Consider the following 6,000-nt stretch of genomic DNA (forward strand, 5'->3'; position numbering starts at 1 on the left):
GCTCTTCGTGCACCGTTCTCATGAATAGGTTAGCCCTACTAGAGGACCGTGTTCGCCAGTTAAAGCAGAGTAATTTTGTAAATTTAGACGCTATGGACACATTTGCTAGCGTTAGCTGCAGCGAGTTGACTAGCCCAGCTTGTTGCAGCCTTAAGCGGCCTACAAGCCACCGTAAACTGGTTGAGATGCATAATAGATTTAGCCCTTTAGCTAGTCCTACACCCCAGTCCACCGGACACCATAGCTTAGTCATAGGGGACTCCATCACCCGGAACATACAATTTAGTAAACCAGACATAATTAAGTGTATTCCCAGGGCCAGAGCACCTGACATTGAAGCTAATCTTAGGGAGCTAATTCGCAACAGGCCTAGTAAACCCGTACGACAGGCCAATTGCACCACTATCTATGCTAACATAGTTGTACACATTGGCTCCAATGACACTAAGATGAGACAGTCAGGGATTGCAGAGGGACATAGCTCGGACTTGTAATCTCGCTAGAAAGATGTCTTGGCATCGAATACTTGTCTCTGGCAGGGGGCCTGTGAGAGGCAATGAGGAGAAGTATAACAGATTAGACTCTCTTAACAAGTGGCTGACGAGTTTTTGTAGAAAACAGGAACTAACGTTTATTGATAATTGTACCTCTTTCTGGGGCAAACCAGGCTTGTTGAGGAGGTACTGTCTTCACAACAACGGGGTTAGAGCCATCCCAGTGGGCACAGAGACGTTTAATTAACGTTGAAACAACGTTACTTTCCCGTGTTGAAACAACGTTGGATTTGGGTTGAAAATGAAAGTTGGATCAACGTTTAAATACCGACGTTGAATCAACGTCAATGTTTCAACGTTGATTCAACTTTCAGTTTCTACCTAACAGAGACGTTTAATCAACGTTGAAACATCGTTACTTTCCCGTGTTGAAATAACATTGGATTTGGGTTGAAAATGAAAGTTGGATCAACGTTTAAATACCGACGTTGAATCAACGCCAATGTTTCAACGTTGATTCAACTTTCAGTTTCTACCTAACAGAGACGTTTAATCAACGTTGAAACAACGTTACTCTCCCTTGTTGAAATAACGTTGGATTTGGGTTGAAAATGAAAGTTGGCTCAACGTTTAAATACCGACATTGAATCAACGCCAATGTTTCAACGTTGATTCAACTTTCAGTTTCTACCTAACAGAGACGTTTAATCAACGTTGAAACGTTACTTTCCCGTGTTGAAATAACGTTGGATTTGGGTTGAAAATGAAAGTTGGATCAACGTTTAAATACCAACGTTGAATCAACGCCAATGTTTCAACGTTGATTCAACTTTCAGTTTCTACCTAACAGAGACGTTTAATCAACGTTGAAACAACGTTACTTTCCCGTGTTGAAATAACGTTGGATTTGGGTTGAAAATGAAAGTTGGATCAACGTTTAAATACCGACGTAGAATCTACGTCAATGTTTCAACGTTGATTTAACTTTCAGTTCAACCTAAGATCAACCAACCAATTATCAACGTAATGTCAACCAATATATAAATATAATTAAAGACAACAAAACATAGTGCATATATAGCTCCAGGCTGAATCCTGTTAATGCAAAATTAAAATTAAGTACAAAGAAAATGGCGAATGTCAATTGATATAATTATTTATTTAGCCTGTGATGCCCATCCTATTCCTCCCTTCCGTCAAGGGGCATATTTCAGTTTATTTTTTATGGCATCATGGACCATCGTTTCGGTCCCCTTCTGGGTATCCAAGACACTAGCTGTAAACAGGCAAAAAGAATACAAATTAATTAAGGGTGCATGTGATTTACTCCAATCAAGTTAATGTATTTATTAAACACACACACAAACTCACTTGTGACTACATCGAGCAGCTTCGTCTCGGCAAAGCCAGTTTTTTCCCCCTCTCCCCTTCATGTTCAGATTGGACATTAATTCATTTGTCATGAGCCTGAAATTGAACACGCAAGTCATACATGCAGGCCAAAAAGTACGGAATTTTGCATTATTATAATTCCCGATCTAGCACTCATAGATTAGAATTTGGGTCTTACATCGCCTATTTTTAATATATATGTAGAGAAAGAGGAAAATACCGGTCCATGATGGTGCTTAAACAGCTCTTTAAGTCATATCCACCAGTCTTTGAGAGCCTGGCTGTCTGCAAATATACAAGAGAATGTGTTTAGCATACACTGGGGGAAGGGGCTGGCAAACACGTACATACATTCAAGTATAGGGCCTGTTTTATCTACATGATTTCATAACCTGAAATTTCTATCTCAATACAATAATATTTCCGATGTAAAAACAGCTACACAATTATAATGTTATAATTACTTACCAGCAAATCTTTCTTGCTCGGTTGAGTTTTTATCAACTCGTCAAGGTCGAGTAGTTCTTCCACTGTCTCCATTTTCTGCACATGGAAGGACAGTTTTATCAAAAAATTATCCTTTTTGGTATTATATATATCATAGCAAGTGTACTGTGTCGTTCCATATATGCATAAACTGAAATCATTGGTACATTGCCTTGCATTAACGTTCTGCTTTTCAATTACCGGTAGTGGTACATGTACATAGACTCAGGGGCGAACAAGATGAAACGTGGGGGAGGGTATGTTTTGTTTTTGAAAAAAAAAGAGATTGTTTAGCAAAAACTGAAAAATAAATAGTTTGTTCTCCTGACGTATATAAAAAAAAAAAGTTTGCTCCTGTAAGCTCTGCAAAAAAAAAGTTGGTTGCCTTCTTCTGCCAAGAGAAAAAACTTTGTACCCCCCAAAATTTCTGCGCTCCGTGCAGTCTTTTATTGTCAATCATAAAACATATGAAACAAAATCTGTCTGGATATTTTATTGTCATATATTTTAGTGTACATGTTGGCCAACAGGTCAACAGTGAAACCATTTGGAAGTTTCAATACTTGACAAAAGCTCTTGTAATAGCACAACTAGCCTTATCAGTAAAATTAAAAAAAAAAAGTAAAGATCATAGCATTTAATATCACATGGATCCTTTTATGGGCGACCCGTGGACTTGCCTTTTGAGACAAAGCCTTGCTAACAAGTCAAACTAATTAAAAAGTACCTGTACTTAAAATAAACTGGGAACATTTAAATAAACATTAAAATGAGCCAGAAAAACCTAACTGCCATCCAGACGGGTGTTTTGAAGATCAAAATCAAGAGGAAGTAAATTAATATAGTGACTTGCGCGGCTGTAAAAGACAATGGGTACAGAACCCAAAAAATATTTTTGTTTTGTGTTAGCCTGGAAAAACAATTGTTTGCTTTTGGGCAGGTGGGGAAAAAATTGTTAGTTGTCTGCTTGGGGAGAAAAAAAAAAGTTTGCTCAGGTCCAGTTTATACAGTCAAAATAAACGTTGAGAATAGGCGTGAGATACATTTCTCGTTTTCCTGCAACCCTCTTGTGAAAGGGCCACAATTATATCGATATAAATAACCAGTATTATCTCAAAGTACAAACCTGAATCTTTATGGACGTCAATGGTTTTCTTTGCAGTGAAATAGTTCGATTTCCAATTCAAATCTTCGCTCTTCGTCTTGTTTGCTGTATGGAAAGGAAGTACTTCAGCATGCATGCGCACAAGCTTGGCTGTGATACGCTAGGTGGTGTGTGTGGTGCAGCACGCTGCCATCAAGCGGCGGTTTCGTTGAAAACTGTCGCAAATGGCCGATGCCCGCAGAATGTTTGGCAAGTTGAATTGTACACGTTGAAACGACGTTGAAAAGACGATGTCCCCCAATGATGAAAACAAACCAGATTTGCAACATATGGTGTGGTGGGGTCAGTTGGTTGTGATTTGGTCGGGATATGGTTGAGTGACGTCGCGACGTAATTTCAACGTAACCTCGACGTTGAACTAAGGACGGGTGCCCACTGGGATCAGTCTTACATTACTATTTGATTGAAGCTTGACTAACTATACTAAAGCATGCTTAGACACAGGCAATTACAGTGTCTGTTGGTCAGGGTAAGGAGTCAGTTAAGCTAAAACTAACCAGCGGCAGGCTGGAAAATTCCTGCACACAGTATTTCTCATAGAATAATATTTAACTCACACAATGTTTTTTCTGTAGTGACAGTGCAAGAGGTGACGATGCATTCTACTGAGTGGGCAAATTATGACACGATCAATCTATCGCAGCACCAAGCAAACAATCTGAAGATCCCCATCATATCAATTCCAAAATGTGATCGAAATTATTTAAGGCGCACTACACAAAACACACACTATGTTATTGATATTAGTACAACGGATACCATTAACAAAATTTCCTCAAAACAGCCCACTACCTATAATATGGACTTTTTAAACATCATTGTTGTTTCCCTAAATTTTATTAGTTAATGAGGTCATTAGAGACAATCTTAAGGTCATTGGTCTCAGCGAAACCTGGCTCAAACCAGATTATTTTTTCCCACTTAACAAGGCATCTCCTCCTAACTATACTAGCGCACATATTGCCCGTCCCCTTAAAAGGGGTGTAGGGGTTTCACTAATATACAATGAAAACCTTAAAGTAATAAATATACAGTAAATTATTTGAGGTGCTTACTATGAGGGATGTCCCACTGCTACCTCTCTATCTGGCTGTTATCTATCGTCCCCCTGGGCCCAAGTCGGACTTTATCAGTAAATTTTCTGAGTATTTTGCTGATCTAGTGACGTGCGCAGATAAAATAATTATAATGTGGGGTTTTAATATCCATATTAACACCCCCTCAGACCTTCTGTGCGTGGAGCTCCGGACTATGATTGTTAGCTGTGGTACACAAATAATAAATGAACCCATGCAACGCAACGGTAACACGATAGACCTAGTCTTTATCCGGGGTGTCAGCACCTCCAAAGTTATGTTATTCCCGTACACTAAAGTTATGCCCGATCATAACCTTTTAAAATTTGAAGTTCTGACAACAAGCTAATAATAACAAAGATGGATGGATGCTTTAACAGCCGTAACATTAATGTTGTCATAACTATGACACTTGCTGGCCTCCTGCCCGCAGTCTTAGTACCATTCCCAAATTATGTGGGCTCTATCGATAACCTCACTAACTACTTTAACGATGCCCTGCGCAACACCATTGATAGTATAGCACCACTAAAGCTAAAAAGGGCCCCTAAAAGGCGTATCCCCTGGTTACTGAAGAAACCAGAGGTTTAAACGATCATGTAGAAAGCTGGAACACAAGTGGCGTGGGACTAAATTTGAGGTTTTCAATCAAGCATGGAGTGATAGTTTAATAACTTATAAACACACGCTAACCTTAGCTAAAACTAATTACTAATCCAATCTCATCCGTCTCAATAAATACGATCCTAAATATTTGTTTAATACATCACTAAGCCAACAAGGGACTCCTCCCAGTAGCTCCACCCACTCGGCTGATGACTTTATGAAATTCTTTAATAAGAAAATTTAACTCATTAGAAAGGAGATTAAAGATAACGCATCGCAGCTCCAACTGGGATCTATTAACGCAGATCCCGTACAAATGCATGTTTGACGGATATTGCCCTCCAAAATAATCTCTCTCTTTTTGATGAAATAACATTGGAGGCTCTCCTGGGACGTGTATATGGGACAAAACAAACATGTTTACTTGACCCACTTCCTGGGAAACTTATCAAGGAGCTGTTAGTAATATTAGGACCATCAGTGCTAAATATTATTAACTTATTACTTTCCTCTGGTACTGTTCCCCTAGCATTCAAAAAAGTGGTTATTCATCTTCTGCTCAAAGGACTTAACCTCGATCCTGTCCTCATGGTAAATGTCGTTGTGACTTGTGCAGCCCTTTGAGACATTTGTGTTTAAGGGCTATATAAGTAAACGTTGATTGATTGATTGAATTAAAGCCCCTGAATCCATTTTGACCCTAACATTATCTTGAAAGCTTGAGTCCTGCGTCGACAAATCCTAATTTTAACTTGTTTAAAATGTCAAAGAACGACAAGAA

The 6,000-nt window shown here is 38.9% G+C and overlaps 1 long non-coding RNA gene across 1 annotated transcript; it reads right to left on the bottom strand.

Annotated features, from left to right (window-relative positions):
* Positions 1-1,658: 1,658 nt before the first annotated feature.
* Positions 1,659-2,406, bottom strand: LOC133535664 (uncharacterized). The gene is made up of 4 exons (XR_009802280.1): positions 2,355-2,406; positions 2,107-2,171; positions 1,866-1,961; positions 1,659-1,770 (listed from the first exon to the last, which is right to left on the bottom strand). It is a non-coding gene; the product is annotated as an uncharacterized LOC133535664 (long non-coding RNA).
* Positions 2,407-6,000: the final 3,594 nt, after the last annotated feature.

This window comes from Nerophis ophidion, linkage group LG16, assembly GCF_033978795.1.
Source record: "Nerophis ophidion isolate RoL-2023_Sa linkage group LG16, RoL_Noph_v1.0, whole genome shotgun sequence".
Taxonomy (NCBI): domain Eukaryota; kingdom Metazoa; phylum Chordata; class Actinopteri; order Syngnathiformes; family Syngnathidae; genus Nerophis; species Nerophis ophidion.